This window comes from Euprymna scolopes, chromosome 1 (assembly GCF_053919585.1).
Source record: "Euprymna scolopes isolate OS-2025 chromosome 1, ASM5391958v1, whole genome shotgun sequence".
Lineage (NCBI taxonomy): Eukaryota > Metazoa > Mollusca > Cephalopoda > Sepiida > Sepiolidae > Euprymna > Euprymna scolopes.
In genome coordinates this window covers 110,560,949-110,581,595 of record NC_136482.1, presented here as the reverse complement: position 1 = coordinate 110,581,595, position 20,647 = coordinate 110,560,949, and the positions used below count along the sequence as shown (strand labels likewise).

The 20,647-nt window shown below is 33.4% G+C and overlaps 1 protein-coding gene and 1 long non-coding RNA gene across 15 annotated transcripts in view; one reads left to right on the top strand and one right to left on the bottom strand.

The window, feature by feature from the left end:
- Positions 1 to 20,647, top strand: part of LOC145263756 (huntingtin-interacting protein 1-like) — a 282,859-nt gene that overhangs the window by 75,857 nt on the left and 186,355 nt on the right. The window lies entirely within an intron of this gene.
- LOC145265104 (uncharacterized) overlaps positions 15,351 to 20,647 on the bottom strand; it is a 47,211-nt gene continuing 41,914 nt past the window's right edge. Inside the window, exon 2 of the long non-coding RNA XR_013864631.1 lies at positions 15,351 to 15,427. This is a non-coding gene — a long non-coding RNA (uncharacterized LOC145265104). The remainder of the gene's footprint in view (positions 15,428 to 20,647) is intronic.

Sequence of the window (20,647 nt, the reverse complement as noted above, 5' to 3'; positions counted from 1 at the left end):
TTTTTAGTTGGTATCAAAATAATAATGTTTATCATTTGATCGTATTGTTCTATCATATCTATGTGTTATGTGAGCCTTAAAGACTTAGTTCTGATGATCTCAGAAGATTAAATTTGGACAATACAGGGAGAGGTGTGCAGAACAGAAGACTTCAATAATATGGCCACGTATTTGATTTAAAACCAGACTACCATGTCTAGTTTAAATTTTGATTAGAAAGCAAGACCAATATTGACTAAAACAAATTATGGGATTATCTTTTTAATCAAATAACTGAAAATTTTCTATACCGACTAATTTTTTTTTTTTTTTTTCTGCTTTAATCTTTTCAGTTTGGAACGTTTCCCTTTTTTTATTTTTATTTTTTGTAACTTCACCAATTTCAATGTTTTTTTGCAGACATAATTTTTTTTTTCTGTCGTTTTTGACCGGGGGAGGTGTACACTCGTTTTTAATAGTATTTTTTAAAGTAGATAAATCTGATTAAATGGCATATTATGAATAGCTAGATGAGTTTTTATTGTGAATATTTTATGGGAGGTGTGGGGCTGTGTGACATACAATAAATCTCAGTTGAGCACCTGCCATGAAAATACGATAGAATAGAGAAAGACTAGCAACGTCTCTTTTGTGAGAAAGAGGTAGTTGAGAGAACAGGACATCACCCACTAGATTTTAAAGTCGGTTTTGTACTCTATCTAGGCAGAAAATGATACTTTGAGCAGAATCTCCCCATATGTGACAACAGTATGTCATCTTAGATGTTTTTAAGGATTTATTATTTTTTTTCATTTTCTTTCTCCACACACACACACACACACACACACACACACACACACACACACATAATGTTAGCTATGTATATATCTTTTTTAATATCTATTAAGCACATCTTTCAATCTTAATTTCATATTAGGCAATCAGAAGTTTGTGTTTTGAACATCTAATCTCTGTATGATGATATATTAATCATCTGATACATCTTATCATTTCTCATTATTTTACCATTATCAATTAATTGCCTTTCTAATGATTGCTGTATGAATAAAGGAAAGTATTTGGTTCACTTTTATATCAAACAGAATGAAAAGAACTTTATTTATTTATTTTTTTTTTTTTACTAATGGGTCACACCTTGTCAAGGCTAAAAGTCACTTGAGTATGTGGGTTAATGAGATTGTTAGTTTAATGATGAATCTTAGGAGAGGACTGAAAATGATAAATAAAATGAACAAAATTGGATTGCTCAATGGAACGGTTTGTGAAAACTCATGTTGTAGCCTACAGGGAGGCTGTCCCATGATAATGTGTTAAATGCATATGAAGTTCATACAAAGAAACTCTGTTCATTAACATTCTGTTTGATATTAATCATACAGAGAAAGGAAATCATTTACTGGAGTGTGACATTTTAAGACCAACTTTTGGGTCTTTTCCTCTCTCTTCTTTTCTCTTTATTACTGCCTTCTAACTGCTTACTACTCCTATTTTTTTTGTTGTTTTTTTTTTTTTGTTGCTTAACCAACACCCTTCACCCTTATGCACACCTCCGCTTTCTTTTCCGTCTTTGCGTCATAGGTTCGAGCCTGCATGCCTACTACAACTTTTTTTGCTCAACACACACCTACAAACACCCAGGCAACGGTTAGTTATATAATAGACTACAAATCTTTTAATTAAAGAATAAAATAAAAAATCTAAAACCTGAAAAAAAGTATACAAAATTGGCTTTTTCGGACTTTCGAAAATTAATAAAATCCAATAGAGGAGATAGATGCATTTGGCAAATATTAGCTAAAAGACAATTGACAGCTTTTCAAATAAATATCTTTTTCCCCTTTAACACATGTGCTGTGCGGCACGAACTTACAATTCATTTAGCCGTGTCTTAAATCTGAAAATTTAATGCATTTTATTCGTATAATCTTTTGGCAGCAAGCACTTAACAATTCTATGTTTACATCAACTTATAAGATTTTATTCGCCATTTCTCTCTTTTCTATCTAATCTACATAAGTCGGTATTTTCTTGTAACTACATTTTGACAATTTATCAGATCTATTTTGGGTAAACTTTCTTCTATGCTATTGTCAGCATGACAATTTCCAAAATGGCCCTCTTCCTTTTGGTTGCTTTTTACAAAAGATTTTGCTTTCAGACTTTTTTTTTTTTTTTAAAGGCGTTCTTTCCCATTTCTTTTTACTTCATCTTGTCGATGTCTCCAAGTTTAGCCATTCCACAAAGGGAACAAGACAACAGCCGCAAAAATTCCCTAGAGTTGCTTTTGGTCGTCACACATTATTTAGTAAAGTAACACATGGAAATTAAACTGTTTGGCTTGGAGAAAAGTGTTGTATCTGTTCTGATACTACATTTTATATGTTCTGGCTTCAGTTAATGAAGAAGAAATCCTTCTATACTGAGTCAATTTTTTTTTATTCCAATACACAATATCCCTCATAATATTGTGTGCGGGTAAAGTTGAAGGGAAAGATGCCTTCATCCCCCAGTTTCCCCAATCGTCTTCAACAGAAATTGCTATTCTTCATGTTGATACATAAATTATTGCTCAATGGAAAGTGATATCACTAAGAATGACAAGAGCAGGGTTCATAGTGGTTATAATAATAGCAGCAATTAAGAACTACAAATGACTCCATTATTTTTTCTGGTTTAGTTTACTTTTTACACTAATCAGTATCTTTGCTGTTTAAAGCCCATTTTTTTGTGAGTTTCATTTGGCAACACCCAGCGAACAATAAAAACTACCAGATTATACCAAGTGAGAAAAAAGACGTGAGCGAGCAGACGGTAAAAATTGGAATAAAAAAAGAAAGGAAAGAGTTTAAAAGGAACAGAAAAGGCAGTGTATCATTGCACTTCAACAAGTTTTGTGACAAGGAACGAAAATAACGGTATTTTTTTTTTTTTTTTTTTACGACCTGCCCCAACCATCTCATGTTAAGAACGACTTTTGGAATACACCCCCCCCCAACCTCCCTATGCTAAGAACGGTTTTCGGAATAAACACCTAACCTTCCCATGTTAAGAATGGCTTTCGAGATTGGGGATGTTTATTCTGAAAGCCATTCTTAACATGGGAAGTTGGGGATGTTTATATTATGCTGGAGCTGGTCGTAAAAAAAAATACAAAAATAACTTTTCATACACAAATCTATATATATAAAAGGTAAAATGTGTGTGACCATTTCGTGTATGTCTCGCAAAGGCTTCTTTCGCACACGCTCCCAGGGTCGTTACGATCGCTTACAACTGTTTATATACCCGCTAGATAATGATATCTAGGATTTAGAAACGCGTGTAGTGTCTAGATCTATTTACGTCGACTATTATGAGATTCGCGCTATTACACTCTGTCGGCTGTTTGTCCTGCTTTTTTAGTATAAATAAAGTGAAACTAAATTCAAACGGTGTCTTCTCAGCACCGCACCGGGAAACGTCCAGGAGCAATCAGCTTTGATCAATGTGGGGCCAAACTCCTCTTATATCATTGCTATTCAATCTGGACAATGGGGAGCTGGTTTCCCCTCCTCAACATCTGTTGGGGGAAAAAAACGGTCAAAGTTGGGTAAACATACCCAAACTGCGTGACTTCAAACGTGTTTCCATTGTATGTCGCCGTAGACCAGTGGTTAACGTCGCACGGGTTTTCTTTTTCACACTTTCATTTCTAACTTTGCCTCAAAGGTTCGGGTTCGATCCTCATACTCACCTACCAAAACTTTTTTTTTATTTTAACCCTCCCCCCGAGTTTTGATTTACCCAAAACCACACACACCTCAAAACACCCAAGCATCGTCGGGTACCCCCCGCTAGTACACAAATAAAACAAAAAAATATATTTGTTCACTGATTCAAAAAAGCAAAATTTATTACCCACCCCCAAATGAAAGAAAAAACAACAAAAAACGCAGTTGCCATTAAATTAAAGAGTAAAATTTATTAAATTATTACGGTAGGCTTGTTTTATTTTCTTTTCTTTTTTTATTCGTTTTTTATTTCTATTCATTGAGTATAATCTGTCAGTTTCCATCGGCTGCCAGTTGTTGCTGAGAGAGATTCTAGGAAAAACAGGCTTTAAACTGCAAAAGTACCTACTAATCTTTAAAGTAATTTACTTCTATGTGGACTGTCTTCCTCTTTCAACCCTTAATGTGAAATTCCCCAGAGGCCGGAACTCACTAGCTTTCCTCACATGGCACAACTACAGATTCATGTTTTACTTCACCACTCATGGAAAACTTCATTTCCTTGCTTAACTTACGTTTTCCATTTTTAACTTTAAATGCTATGTGCGTGAAAATATTCTTTTTACTTTTGGTTAAGAGATATTCTAAGAGTGAATGTTATCTACAGATTCCAAGTTCAATCTCCCATGAAGAAATACAAGAAAATTAACTGATATGAGGTGTATTAAAAGGGCATAGAATGAGAGCAAGCTACCCCAGTGGATTAGATTAAAGGTTTAGTTAAAAATTCCTAGGAGATTACCGGCCACAACGAAAGGCATCTCTAGAAGGCTGAAGAATACAATTGCTAAAATGTTGGAAAGAAAACCAAGTTTTAGAACTTTGGAGATGAGGATTTATAATTTGCATCATTTAAGCTACTATTCCATCTCAGTTATTTTCACAACATTTTAGTCTCTGACTTTCTTAAGATGGTTATATTGTCCAAAACATAAAAATAACGACCAAGATCAAAGCAGTAGACCAGATAATTCGAGATGTTAACAAGACATGGGGATACTTGTTTGTAACTCCGTTTTAGTTTGGACCGCTTCTGTTCTGAAAGGTCGAGGGCACAAGTTTGACAACTTGTCTGATTGCTATTTTCAGACTGGTAGTACAGGAGTCCTAACTTTAATGTAGGACTATAGTTTTACAATTTTGATAAGTAGGGAGCCTGCACTTATATATAGTAAGCATTCTTGAAGGTACAATCCCATAGATGCTGATTCGGCAAATAGTCTATTTGTGTATGCTTTGCTTTCCACATTCAGCAATATTATTCAAACCACCTATCTGATGAAAAAAAAAATATCCGAAGCATGTTAATCTTATCTTAGAAATCACATGATCCAAATAGTCGTGTATTACCTTTCATTTCTTTTGTTTTTGTACACCTTCGATGCCTTGTGTTCTTTCGATTGCATTTCATGTGAATGGTCAAGGGAAGGGACGCAGAATAAATAACATTAGCGAATCCTTTAATCTCTTTATCATTGTTTTGTTAACAATGCTTAATTTAGAAATCCTGTTGCTTGAAAACAATGCTTATCACGTTATCAACAGCACTTGCCATTTAATATTACTGATCTTTCCAACTCTTAATTAATAATACAAACATGTTTACATTGTGTTTCGTTCTTTTTCTTTTTGGATAATGGACTTCTAAGTGACTCTGTCGATCTCGCTTGAATTGGAAATAATACTTTTAGATGTAGCTAAGCATCTTTATAAAATGCCCTGTTTATCCGTCAGTGTGTTGCGTTTAAGTTCAAAATACAGGAAGATCCTCCAAAATACCACACACGAAATTGTTAATAAAATTCACAATGCTTTCTCCAAGCCAATCATCTTTGGGACAAATAAGATTCAATCTGTGCCTGACTTGTCCACCAAGTTTCAGTCAGGAATGTCCAGCAGTCTTTGTTTTCTTCAGTTATTTACCGATTGATAGTGAAACGTTCAGAACGTTTGTACACCATGATGCTTGCTTACTCATTACAGACAGAAATTGCAATACCGAAAAGCTATTGTCCATCTTCAGAAAAGTCTTCTGGAGAAGTCCTTGTTTTACCGACATTTTACAGGATATAACATGAAAAATTATCAATAATTGTAAGACAATCCTCTCTTGGCACTGCTTTAATTTTGGCTGTGATGGCCCTCTTCAGTTCATGAATTGTCTGGAGATTAAATAAAAATCTGGGGAATTAAGGTTTGGTGAGTGTGAAGCTGATACTGATGAAACGATCACCCAATTTTCTCTCCCTATATCATTGAACAGCAATAAAACCAAGACTGTTATACATTCATTGCTGGAACTTGGACAAGTCAGGTATAAACTGAAGTTTATTATGAACCAAAATATGATTGGACGAGACTTTTTAACGCGATTCAGCCTATTAACTTAAAATCAGTGTTTTATGCCAAACGTCTAGAGTAAATGTGGTATTGTGGTGACTCATCCCTATTAATCCCTAACTGTGCATCAAACGGTTACCTTAGTACTTAGTTCGCTGACTCTTATTATAACAAAAATCCATACAAATTTTAAGCCAGATCAGCTCAGTAGTTCCTAATAAAAAGTAGAAAAGACAAACCGACTAAGAAAAATATAATACGAGGATTGTTTCAAAAGTAAGGCATCCTATCTTTTTTTTTTTTTTTTTACCTAAAAAACTAAAACATTGAAGAGCTACAAAGACGGGAGTACGAGCGACCTTTTGTGCTCCAGAATTTATTTTTCTACATAATCATCACCATTATCAATGCACTTTTGCCAGCCTCTTTTGATACCTCGGTCGTAAAAGTCTGCAACATGCTTTGTCACTCACATTTGTCACCATTTTGAAATCAATGAACCCATCTTCTAACTGTCCAACTGCATCAGCTTTGTAAACATTCAACAGGTGCTGGTGAATGTTGATCGGTTCAATTTTTTCCTGCGTGGAGGAATTCAATAACGTGTCTCTGTTTCTAACACACGTCCATAACAGAGATTGCTTCCTTAGTCTGATACCATCAATATATGCAACAGACAGATGAAACTTTTAGATCATAAATGCATAAGTTAAGCCATCATAACAATGAAATTTTCCAGCCTCCTCTGATCCATTTGGGTGGAAATTTATAAAAAAAAAAAAAAAAAAAAAAAAGATAGGAGGCATTACTTTTGGAACGTCCTCTGTAGATGGATTGCAGTAAGGATTGTGAATTTTATTAATAGTTCCGTGGGTGGCATTTTTGAAGGGTCAACCGGTGTAATTTTTAAATGTTTCAACACATCTCTATAGAAGAGTTCCGTCCGTCGTTGTTCCATCCTACTTAAGTTTGAAATAACCTTTACATTGCTAGATGTGCAAATTAAATGAATGCATCTTAAGAATTTTCATTTCTTTTTTTTTTTGTTTATTTTATTTATTTATTTATTTATTTTCTAATCTTACAACAGGCATGTTTTAGGCATGTATGTCTACTGTCCATGTTGTGTATCCGTGTGTTAATATAATTTTGTGTGGCAACAGATACAGTGATGCATATATTGTAAAAATGTATGCGTGATGAATGATTTCCTGATACATCTTTTATGAGTCATTTAACTCATTTAATATTCATGTGGAGAGAATGCTTTCCTTTAATGCTATGCCTGTGTCATGTAATAGATCTATGAAAGAATGTTTCTTATTAAACCATGTAATTAACTTGCATCATTATGAGAGGGGTGCGGTGGGGGGGGAGGAAATAATTCTTGAACATTATTGATCTTTCTAATGCAATAATCTTACATTAAACCTTATAGAAAATGCTATGATTATTTCTAGTGGGCATTGTTTGTCTCCCGCTCTACATTCTGCATCCAGTTATTTACTGCAGAGGATTGTCATTTTAATTAGCACCAATCATCAATATGAGATTGAGCCTAATAAAAGTACAAAAGACATTCCTATTATGACAAAAGCAGTTATTTCATATTTATTTATTTACTAGCAGGTGGGGGCGCCCGGCTTTGCCCGGGTGTAAAATACACTTAAATATGATATTTTAGTTTGTCCAGATTTCATATATATTATGATAGTTGTGATTCAAAAGTAAAAAAAAAAAAGTATTTGGGGGCCATCAGCTAAAATTGAAACTGTAGCATTTAAAGCTGATGACGTTACCACTGTACCAACATGACATGCACATGAACTAATTAAAAATTAAAATGGACTATGATGAATGTACAAAATGTATAACGATTTTTTTTTAGTTTTGACCCATTTTTGACCCCTTTAAAAACTATTTTAACTGGCTAAAGACACATAAAACACGTAAAAAATCCAATCATTTGAGGCCCCTAGCGCTGCTCTACGACTTTTAGTTTCGAAGTAGATAGTTTGAAAATATGGAGACAGACAGACATATAGCCTTTTATATATTAGATTTATTAGAGCATAATTATTGATTCAGAATTTTTGAGATGATGATTTATAACTTGTATTATTTGTATTACTAATCTCATCTTGGACGTCATTTTTATAACGTTTCTGTTGATATAGCCTCTTCTTCTGACTTTCTTCAGATGCATCTTGTCCAACTCGGAGGAGGGGGGGGGAGAATCTGTACAGAATTTTCAACTGAACTCTTTATTTAACCCACGGGAATAGCTTGTTCTTGTTCTGTCAGTTATGACTGGGAGAAAGTCTTAAATAATTTTCCCATCCCAAGAATTGAACCGTCAACTTCCAGAGACTTATTTAGAACTGATTATAACTTAGCACTTTTATCCATTGTGCCACGGATCCTTCTGACAATTGTATTCAGAATTTTGGGAGCCTTAAACTTGGTTTAGATGTGTCGCCTTATATAATTTTATGTTCTAATCTTTTATCTATATATATATATATATATATATATATATATATATAAAGGGTAAAGTGTGTGTGTGTGTTTATATGTCTCACAGAAACTTCCGACAGACGCGTTGAAACGTGACGAAACAGGTATCATTTTAAATCTTGATCTTTCGAATGACAAATATCAAAAACTTTGCTAAAACCATAATTTCTTCACCCTCAACTCCCCAGTTTTCTACAAGGAGGGTTGCTTTTTCCGCTGACATTTTTTACAAGTGATCGTGTTTTCTGATTGACGGCGCTTAATTTTGACATTCGTGACTTCTGGTTTTGCCACTGGCGCAACTGCAAAGCTGTGACATTTTTTTTCATCTTTTCCTCCTTCGCGTTACGGGTTTGAGCCTGCTGGCCTACTACCACTTTTTTTTTTTTTTTTTTTTTTTTTTTTTAACACCTCTTTTCTCCCAAACTGCCTACTGTTCTTTTGATTCCCTCCCCCTTAAAAAAAGTTATCAGTTACTCTGGGACAAAGACGTTTAGGATTTCCGTCTGAAACTAAATATATCTAGGATTGATAACTCTTCAGAGGGGAGATAAAAGCAGATTGGAGTAGACGCAAGGAAACGGACAAAACTTTAGCAGATTCAAGATTAGCTGATTTCACTTGAACAACAATAATGACGGATAAATTATCTCGGGTCTTAGCTGATGCACTGGAACTTAACTGACATGTAAGGGCTCTTTTCCATGACGGTATCACGCATACACACACTCTCAACTGTTATAGTGTATCAAAGTTTGTGTTCTCTCTTGTGAATCTGTGTTGTTTTATTTACATACCCAACTTGTAAACCAGTGTGGGTTACCTTGGTGCTCACCAAGATGAAAAACTACTACATAGGAGTGATAAATAGGAACAGAAAACCATGACATGCAAGTGTTGGGGGTCGGCAGTTGTCGAGGGAACAGGCATGGTCTTACACTAATTGTTCTGTAAATCTCAGCTGTGAAACATTCAGGTCGATATGACCATTCTATAGAAGTATTGTTGCAACAATTTATAATTAGTTTGGGTTTTAGGTTTACATTGGATAAGAAAATGTGTAAAAAGTGGATTTACAGAACTACAGATAAAGGATTTGTTTAATACAAGTGTGATATCGTGTATGAGAAACAAGCTTTTAACGAAGCCGAACACACACACACACACACATATATATATATGAGATGCCTTCAATAAGTTTCCAGACTTTTTTTCGTATGACCAATTTCATTGATAGTACACACATGAAACTCTAGTCCTCTTTGAAGTAATCTCTTCCGGTTGCAATGTACCGTTCCAACAACTTTTGGAAGGTCTCATGAAGTCCTCTTGTGTGACGTGCCAATGATCCTTGTCACAGCCTCTTTCATTTCCTCAAATGTCTCATAACAACAGCCGCTAAGGTTTTCCTCTAGCTTAGGGAATAACCGAAAGTCACAGGGAGCAAGGTCTGGACTATAGCAAGGGTAAGAAACTGTCTTGATGCTCATCTTGATCAAATAGTCTGTGACAAGGATGGAGCACCCTTGGGACAAACTTTCCACGAATCTTCCGCAACTTCAGTTCCTCACAAATACTTCGCACTTATTGTCTCTATAGACATATGACGGTCCTTATCCATGAAATTCATTATTTGGCCAATCAACTCTGGCGGTCTGACTTCCTTACTCCTCCCACACCTCATCATCCCTCACTGACTCTTTGCCTTCCTCGAATCTCTTACTCAAAAACTGATGCCCGATTCATGCAAAATGACCCAAAAGCAGCCTGAAGCATTCTATGCGTATCTGTGGCATTTTCTCAACTTTAAAACAGAATTTTATTACATACTGTTCTTCTAAAATGTCCTCACGTTCAGATTGCATTTTCAAAATTCACCAGCTGTGACAATCGGGCTTTAGTAGAGTGTATTCCAATTCTTACTGGCTGTTAATTTGAACCTGAAATCATAAAAATTAGTCAGTCATCTCATTAGATGTATTGCAAGAACATACTGAATTTTCTAGTGTCTATGATAAATTTAAATGTCTGTACAAAAAAAGTCTGGAAACTTATTGAACGAACCGTATGTATGCGTGTATATATAATATATATATATATATATATATATATATATATATATATATATATAATCTGAGGTTATTGTTTTCCAGAGGTTAAGTAATTAATGAAATATAACGAGGTTAATACAAGAGTTTGCTTTCGTATAAGCTTTATTGCCTGAAGAGGTCTCTAGTAACTAGCTGACTGAGACATGCTCATGAATGTGTAGCAACATATTACTGCTTATGTAAAAACAAATAAAGAGTATATATGTGTATTACAGTTGGAATAATACTGTAAAATATTGAACTCTTTTTATGGTATAATATACTAGCTCTATCTAACCAGCGCCTGGGAGTCTTAATTATTTTCTTTTTAAATAGGATCTTGAAACTTTAATTATTACAGCCTTGTTTAGCCATTAAATTATTAATCAAATCAAATTCTTACAAGACTATAACTAATGTAATGTATTTTCGAAGGGTAACAAAGTAATTTTTTTTGTTTTTACCATTAAACAAAAGATTAAATTTAAAATGGCTGATATGCTTAAGAAGAAATCAAAATATATTCTGATGGATTCAATTTCGTAACTAAATTATTTTTTTTCTTTGAAGTAAAATTGTTAAAAAAGTTTGTTGTAGCAGCTTATGTTATTGCATTTTTGATTTTGATAGATAATTGATTACTAGGAAATAATGTGCAAGTCATGTAGAGGCGAGAAATACACACACATACAGACCACACAAAGTAGTATAATTTGATTAATATACAAGGTGGAACAATAAATTTGTCACCCTAAAGAAAACAATACTACAGCTTTTTTTAAAAACTTTTATTGAAAAATTCAATTCAGGTAACTTTATTATGTAGTAGAGCTAGCATCCATTCAATGTAGCTGCATTCAGCCTCGATCACCACCTCGATATGGATCCAGAACTGGAAGCTTTGCCATAAGCGCCGGCGGAAGCTTGGCGAATGGCAGCGATCAGGCTGGCTTTGGTGTTGTGGGAGGTCATGTTGGTGATGTTCTTGACATATGACCAAATGAAGTAGTCCAACGGGTTCAGGTTGGGGGAGGAGGGTGGTCAGTGAAAGAAGGGTACAAAGTTATAGCACTCTTTCTGAAGCCAAGCCTGGGTCTCTTTAGACTTGTGGGCCAGCACCAAGTCCTGCTGCCACATCCAGGTACACTTTGGTGTTGACTTTCAAGCTGACTTCGAAAATGTGAGGTGGCATGATGTGACCCTCACTTGAAACCACATCCATGACCATAACCGTGCCCTCAAGCGTTGAACCGCCCGGATTTGCATTTTCAGGGTGTTGGCAATGGTCTTGTTGTCATAACATGGATCGGCAGAAAACATGAGTTGTCCTATCTTGCTCGTTGAAGATTGTGTCACTTTCGGACATGACAAAAGGCTCCTATTGCTCTTGGGATTTGTACACAACTGGCCACCTAGTAGATGGTTTGCAACAAAAAAAGGAAAACTGTTTTTCATCAAACATAAATGGAATCCTATTGTTTTTTTTTTTTTGTTTTTTTTCTTGGGCAGCAATTTTATAGTTCCACTCTTTAGAGATAATATTTATAACTAGAAGATGTCCCAGGACAAGTAAAATTAATTTCCAAGACAAAACAGTTTTGCATTACATTCATATTCTCTTATGGGGATTAAAATCCAGATATAATGCCATTGAGCCATATATCTGGAATCCTTATTCAAATTTTGATCAAAATTCATTACATGATTTTTATTCAAGAAAATGTCTACGATTTAAAACTTAAGATTAAACGGTCTTAAAAAGAAATGGGAATTCAAGGAAGCTTGCTTAATTGATGCTTAATAACTATGGATTAAATCTGAAATATTTTGAATTTTCAAATGGGAGGTTGTGCCTATGTTATGCCCCTTTTAAAATATCCAAAAGAAACTAAAATTTGGGACATATTTATTAATTGATGTCTAATATCTAGTGTTAAAAATTCACAGCAATCTGAGGTATCTGTATTTTCATAAAGGTTTTTCCACTTCCATAAGAATAAATATAGCTTACATTACTCACTCTTATGCTTAGTGACTTTATTACAAAATATCCAATGATCGGTTAATTAGTTTAAACCTGCTAAAAATTAGTAAAAGTTCTAACCTGTTGATGAGTGTTTTCTGTCAAATTAGTAGTTGTATATGGTTAAAGTTGTGCTCATTTTTGCATTAAATATTAATCCCTATTTTAATCCTTCACAGTGCATCGAACGATTACCATTTGCTGCACCTTATAACAAAGGTCCATACAAAATTTCATTCAGATCTGCACAGTAGTTTACAAGAAAAAGTGGAACGGACAAACGGACTAAGAAAAATATAATATAGATATACATATGTCCAACTTTATATAAATGAAGATTGCTGAATTTACGTTTTACTATTGAGCTATATATAACTGAATCAAACAGGATTTCTTTTTTTCTTTCCTCTCCACTTAGTCGACTGATACCAAAACTGTACCATATAATTTGCTTTGCTCTTAAAGAGTCTAACTTATCACTTTGCAATTGATTGCTCTATTTATGGCGCTCGTGATAAAAATACATTTCGCGCCTGTAAGTTATTTCTTTACACCATGCAGGAGGCTACTGCCAATATCTTTCAACTGACAATCTTGTTGGTTTATATTTGTCTAAAAAGGTTATGTGAACAAGTTATCGAAGATCCATATTAACTGATTTCCTTTCTTGACGTCCTTGACAGCTGTGTGTGAAACGAATAGTTACATGAAGAGCGTATGTGCATTGGTCTTTGTTGATTCATTGCCACATAGCATTTTTGCTTTCTCTACATTGTTTTTGTGGATTTACATATTTTTTTTTATAGAAAGTTGAAAGAATGTAGGCGAACATCTTCAAATTTTCCATTCATATACTTTTAAAGGGGTACTGCATTTTGAAGAATCTGTTTGCTTACTAGAGATTGAGATCACATAAAAAAAAATAATAAAATAACAATAAGTAAAATTACAACTCGTTAAGAGCAAATCGTAGTATCTGTTCTGATATTATATTTCATATTTTCTGTTCTGTCAGTAAAGGAGAAATCCTTTGAGACTGAGCCAGTTTTAAATTTTGCCCAAATACAGAGTGCACTTTGAGGAGCGGATTTTCCTCCACAATAAGAAACGACCTTGTGTCTAACTCTGCACCCCCCTCCCCACCATGGCGAGCCAAATAAGTAAGGATCCTTGTAAAAATTGTCAACTCATAATTGACCCCCGCCCCGACCAACTGAGTCTGCAATTTGTATTGAAGTCGTGTTTTTTTTTTGTTTTTTTTACTTATAATTTATTTACTTACTAGTATGTCACAGTTTATTAAGGCCTAAACACCACTCGAGAATAAAGGTCAATAAAATTTAGCTTGGCAAAGAACAACAGTTTGGGATAATAAGAAACGATGGGTTAAAATAATTAAGTGGACAGTTTGACAAGAATTTGTTAACGTTGGACTTGAGAGTTGAAAGTCAGATTGTTATAAACTGGCTGAAAAAAAAGAGTTGCAGTGAGTTTACAAACAAACAAAAAATAATAACAAATAAGATAATTCTGTAAAAAAAAAAAAAAAAAAAAAAAAAAAAAGCAATTTTAATTCTAAAATTCACTTGGTTTACATTTGACAAGATGTAAGCAGATTATGAATATAAAGGAAAGAGCAAAACTTGGTTTAATCTGTTTTAAATTGAATTGTTAGCTCTGTATAATTGTTTAGTGCAACAGGTCTTATTTGCATAAGAATATGTGTATTTGATTCTTTTTAACTGCCCAATTTCTTTTTCGCAAGATGACCTGACTTTAGTTTATTAAGTGAAAATAACTTGTTTTTTAATAAAAACATAAATTCTACTCCTGATTAAGAAAATGTTTTTGTTTTAAGTCCTCCAAAAAGCACGAACTTATCTGATCTTAATGAAATTTTCACTATTTATTTAACAAATTAAGTTTGCTGAAAAAATGGTTGCATTATTCTATCGCTGATACAATCCTCTACCTGTACAGGATCCTAAAATGGAGTACTGTTGTCACATCTGGGGAAGAGCTACTCAGAGCATCCTGCTTTAACAAAGTTTAAAACTGGCTTCAAAACCAGATCATGCCCTTTTCTTTTCTTTGTGACTCTTCCCCCCCACCCACCCACACACGCACAAACAGAAGAGATATTGCGAGCCTGTCTGATGCTAATCTGAGCTTCAATCTGACAAAAAGCATACATCTATCTAAAATCACTATCAACAATTTCCTCCACTCTATATATGTGCCTAAATCTAAACGCAAGTTCCATGAACAAATCTTCTTTTCTAGAACTTCTGGCCTGCGGAATTATGTTCCATAGCCTACTTTCCAGCTAACTACAACATGGACGCCTTCAAGTCCAATTTAAACAAGTTCTTGTTGAGCCATCCCTTAAATTATCAAATTGTACCCAATTTCCATCACTAACAACCATTACGCTGTTGTCTCAGTAATCACCGTACACTCATTGACCCTTATTCTCGAGTGACCTGTGGGCCTTGATAACTGGTGACTCCTTTGTAAAAAAAAAAAAGAAAAAAAATTAATATAAAGTATTTCATTAAAATAAACAAAAACAAGATGTATATTTTTTTAAATTTTAAATCATTTAAATTACTTCACTCTCTCTTCATCTCAAGGATGAAATATGCCTCATTAAACCATGGTCGAAATTCAGTTGAAGAAATAACATCCTGAAAAAAAAAAAATTAAAGACAGTTAATATTTCAAGTTCTCAAGACGTATCATTTTTCTTTTTTACATTGAAATTTCCAATTTTTTAAATATTTTCTATCAAAAGCCGCCCCCCCCTTTTTTTTTTAAAAATGAAAGGAGGGGGTACAAAGCAATTTCAGTGACTTAAAGAAATCTGTAAGCTTTTTGTTTTGTTTAATAAAGTAAATAATTTATATTAACACTTATCTATTACAAAATAACTTCGACTACTTCATACTATATATATATATATATATATATATAACTTATTTTTAACACTTATTAATTAAAAATGAAATAAATAGAAAACAGATAATGAAGGTGAAGAGTAATTTTTTACTGAAAAAACAAAAACAAATAAAAAAATAATCCAAGCTTAATGCACTTAAAAGTGCATTAAGCTTGGATTATTTTTTTATTTGTTTTTGTTTTTTCAGTAAAAAATTACTCTTCACCTTCATTATCTGTTTTCTATTTATTTCATTTTTAATTAATAAGTGTTAAAAATAAGTTATATATATATATATATATATATATATATATATATATATATATATATATATAGTATGAAGTAGTCGAAGTTATGTTCTCCATAAAAGCGTTGTTTGAATTTTAATTTTGAAATATGTATAAAATGCGTTTGTAGGCAATAAACGCCATCATCAGAATTTTATTTTTTTTTTTCTTCATAATGGTGGTATAAAATTTGCATGTTTCCAGCAGTGATATTTTCTAACGTTTCTTAGATTATGCTTGGTGCTTGATATGAAAGTCAAAGTTGTATTCACCACGATAAAAGCGTTGTTTGAGCTGAAATATTAATTTTAAACAAAAATAAATATTTGTTTATTTTACATGATATTACATTGTAATTTTAATTTATATATATATATATATATATATATATATATATATATATATATATATATATATATACTGGCCATCATCTAGTTGATAGTCTACCTATTTCTACCCTCCAGCTTATGGGATTGGTTCCGAAAACGATTTTTTTAAAATGCCTTTTTGATTGCTACTTTAAAAGTGCTCAGTTTGTTTATTTACAAAGAGCTTAGCATTAGGCTAATTAAACAGCAGGCGAAATTATTTATGACGGTGCTCTAACCAAGTGGGAGGCTTATATAGTCATCCACACACAGATTGTTTTTCTGTATCACAGTATTTCAGTGTAGCTAGACTAGCATCCATCCCAAGCCAGGGATCAAACCTACAACCATCTAAATGATATATATTTCCTTTTCACCCTAAAACAAGGCATATTTCTACTTGAACGTAAGGGGCTACTGTATGGTCTACAGGGAGACTGTAGGGAGTTGAGTAGCGAAATGTCTATTCACATTACATTTAAACTTCTGCATGTTAGTACAGTCAGGAAACAGGGAGGAAATTCCAGTTTACTAGCAGTCAAGGGGAGAAGCTATTAGAGTAGGAGGATTTTCAGTGTCTGGGTACCTCAAAAGTGGCATTTTGTTGTTAGTCAGGGGTGTGTCGAAGGGGCACAAGTACTTTGAGTTCATCAGAGCACGTTCCATAAAAGTATTTGTAAAAACAGACATATGCAATACTGCAGCAATGGAGGGGTTGGAGATTTCTTGATTGAGGTTTATGACAGCATATTTGTACCGTTATCATATTGCATTATTTAGCTGAAGGTAACAATCTTTTATTATTTGGTCCCCCGATTTATCGTAGAGGGACCTATGTTTTCAGTGGTGTCCATTAGTTCGGACAGTTCCCAGATAACCATCCATTACTTTTTTTTTTCTGAAATTTTGTCACAAGTTGTACTTCAACATGTAAATATGCACAGCGATAAAGTTTTTTTTTAATAAAAGTAATCAAAAATTCCCCAAAATGGCAAAAAATGACACTTTTGGCCCCACAACTTTATCCGTCCATTAGATTCCACTGCAACTTGGCCAACATGTGAAGGCAATTGTTCCAAATATATATTCAGTATCGCTGACCCTGGAAAAATTCTGGTTTGTGCCCCAGGGGCTGGATTTAGTCATTTTTTTTTTTTTTTTTTTTAATAAAAATTGAAAACAAAAAATTGCCTCACAAACCACAACTTACTCCTTTTTGGTCATCTATCCTTCACATTTAACTCATAGAGGGGGACCACGCACACGCAGCTTGTTTTTTATTGGGTATTGCAAAATAAAAAAAATAAAAATAAAAAATTGTTTTAAATCTTAAATTAAACCCATGATTTATAACACGTACATCCATTGTTCATATTTGGAATTCTACATATTCCTCAATCTGTGTCCGCTTGTGAATAAATTAAGCCTTTTTTTCTTATCTTATCAGTTCCTCCTCGTCCATGAAGCCTTTCATTTTGTAGCTATTCCTGTTTGCTGTGGAAAGTTTGAACTGCCTTTTTTCTTTTTAACAGAAACATTGTGCTTGCATGTATTTCCCACGTTTACAATAGGTTTATTTAGGCTTGTTGAAACAATGAAGTACAATTCAGAAATGAATCACTCGACACCATTGTCTATTCACCGTGTAATATCTTTTAAGCCATGCTACCAATTTTAGAGACTTCTCCAGACACATTGTCTTTATCTGTTTTTTGTTTTTTTTTTTTAAGGAAAATAATTACCATGATTAAATTAAGATTTTTATTAATTAGTGTTCTTGCATTTAACTGCTTTGTTCTATAAATGAAAATTCATCTATCTATATATATATATATATATATATATATATATATATATATATATATATATATATAATATACACACACACACACACACACACACACACTTTATCGCCTTATATACTTGTCGTTGGGGTGGGGGGTTTGACAGCCTGAAAGCTCAGTTCCCAAGCCAGCCATTTTGAGAATTGATTCTGTTCAAATTCCATTTTTGAGGATCCGTGTTCATGGCTTGCATCCAAGTTTTCTCGAGTTGTCCCACTTTTCTCCATTTGTCTGCATTTTTTTAAATCCAAAAATCTCTCATCTCAAGATGCTGAAGCCTATTAATAGTAGACTGGACATCCGCAGATGTTTCACTGAGTAGCGTAATATCATCTGTATAATTTAAGCCCTTAATAAAAAAAGTTGTGACCATCATTTAAGACATTCGAGGTGATCCAGTAAATAGCATAATAGAAAAGTGTTGGCGAACGCCAGACTGTTTTGAAGGGTTTTGAAACCTCACCATATGTGGAATTGTTGAACAGTAGTATGGTTTATATCTGAGAAGTTTAGGTGGAATACCATCTGTTTGCATAATCTTCCAGTGGGCGCTATGATTGATAAATGCAGCAGCAAAAACAATAAAACATGACTATCCTTTGCCGGAAGCACACACGATGTGAAGATTTGAGCAATGCAACCATGACCTGAACGAAACTCTCATTGGTTTGGTATTGGTCTAGAGTTGCATGTGTCTACCTATATGAGTAAGATAATTCCTATGATAAAGTACTTCTCCCACATATGGAGAGGTAATACTTAGTGTACTCTTTCTTGCTTTAGCAGAGTTCAAAATCGACTTCACGATCTAATAAGGGATGATATCTTCTGTTCTCTACATTCCCTTTCTCGTTACATCTTCCTTTTCACACGAGGAACCTTACTAGTCTTTCTCTACTTTATTGTTATGTCCATGGCAGGTGCTTGGCTTACCTTCAATCTGCTGTTCCTTCATTGTATAAACTGCAACTTATCTGTTCAAGGTTTATAGAGATGTATGATACCCTGTCATGAAATGAGCATTTTTTTCTACTAGCTACTGTTTCTTTTATTTAGTTTGACTAACTTTTCCATAATCTCACTGGTCCTAGGTAGATCTTTTAGTCAACTGAACCTTCTCAATTTCAAGTGAGAAAAAGAATAAAAACACCTTGTTTGTACAAAAATAACTTAATTAGCCCTCAAAAAGCAAGTAATTTACCGTTTGCCAAAAACGCAACAAACTAAAATTTTGTAAACACGAGGCCCAAAATTACAGCCAATCGAAGTCATGATAGTAAAAGGAGGTAGGGGTGTCAGATTTTTTCTCCCCCCCCCCCCAGACGCGTATCGATACATTCCTATTCTGAACGTTTGTATAAATTTTTATCATTTTTTTAATTTAATTATGTTCCTGTTTTTTAAATTATTTTTTTTTTAAATTATTGTTCGAGATTATATAAAAATTATGTTACTCCAAAAGTTTCACATTCTTGCGAGCAAGGAAATTATTAAAATCTTGCATATAAAAATCATGCGAAATCTGTAAGTAGAAAAAATATTTCTACTTTTTTTTATATTTTTTTCTGTGTGAAAATATTAAATAAACAATGCTTAATTCAATGGTAATATCGGTAGTTCGAGAAATTCATTTTTCTTCAAGTTATATCGAATTCGTTAATATGGATTTTAGGGGTTATTTTTCGTAATGTTCCTATCAAAATTTTATTTTTATTTATTGTTACAAATTACGATGCTTTATTTATATAAAAAAGCAAAAATAAATTCTTGCGTTTTTCATTTACTACTGAAAACCATAACTTTAGTAATGGTATTTTTTGTTTAAACAAAATAATAAATTTCCACTCAGATTTAAATAAAAATAATTCGTTCATTATATTCCGTGATCATTATTTGATAAATACTGACAATTTTATTAAAATTGGTTAATTTCCTGATTTTTGGTGAAATTTTGAAGTAAAGGGAGGAGTCAAAATGTTTATACATTTTCAGCATCGGCATTCATTTTGCCCGTACCTACTATAATTGACCAATTATGAAACTTTATTTGATAAAAGTATAAGGTCCAGCACCTTGCCTGTTATCTAATTGGATATACAATACACACTGAGTTTTTGCATGGATAAGAATAAATGGCCCAACTTGATGGTTTTTTTTTTCTTCTGTATTTTTGAGAAGAGAGATAAACTGAGAAACTAACTTTTTTTAAAAACAGTTTTTCGCATATCTGAGTACAAAAAATGAATCATATGTCTGGTTATATCTCCATGGACTCAGATGGAGATTATCCCCTCCCCCTCCTCACATTAAAAAAAAACAAAAAAAAAAACAGGATTTAAAAGAGCTGATGAGTTCACTTTAACCGTGGCTACCGTAATATGACCATAAAGCAGTCCACCAGTTTTTTTAGGGGGGGGGGGGCTACATAAAACTTGAAAGCATTTTATTTATTTTTTTTTTTTTTTGTAAC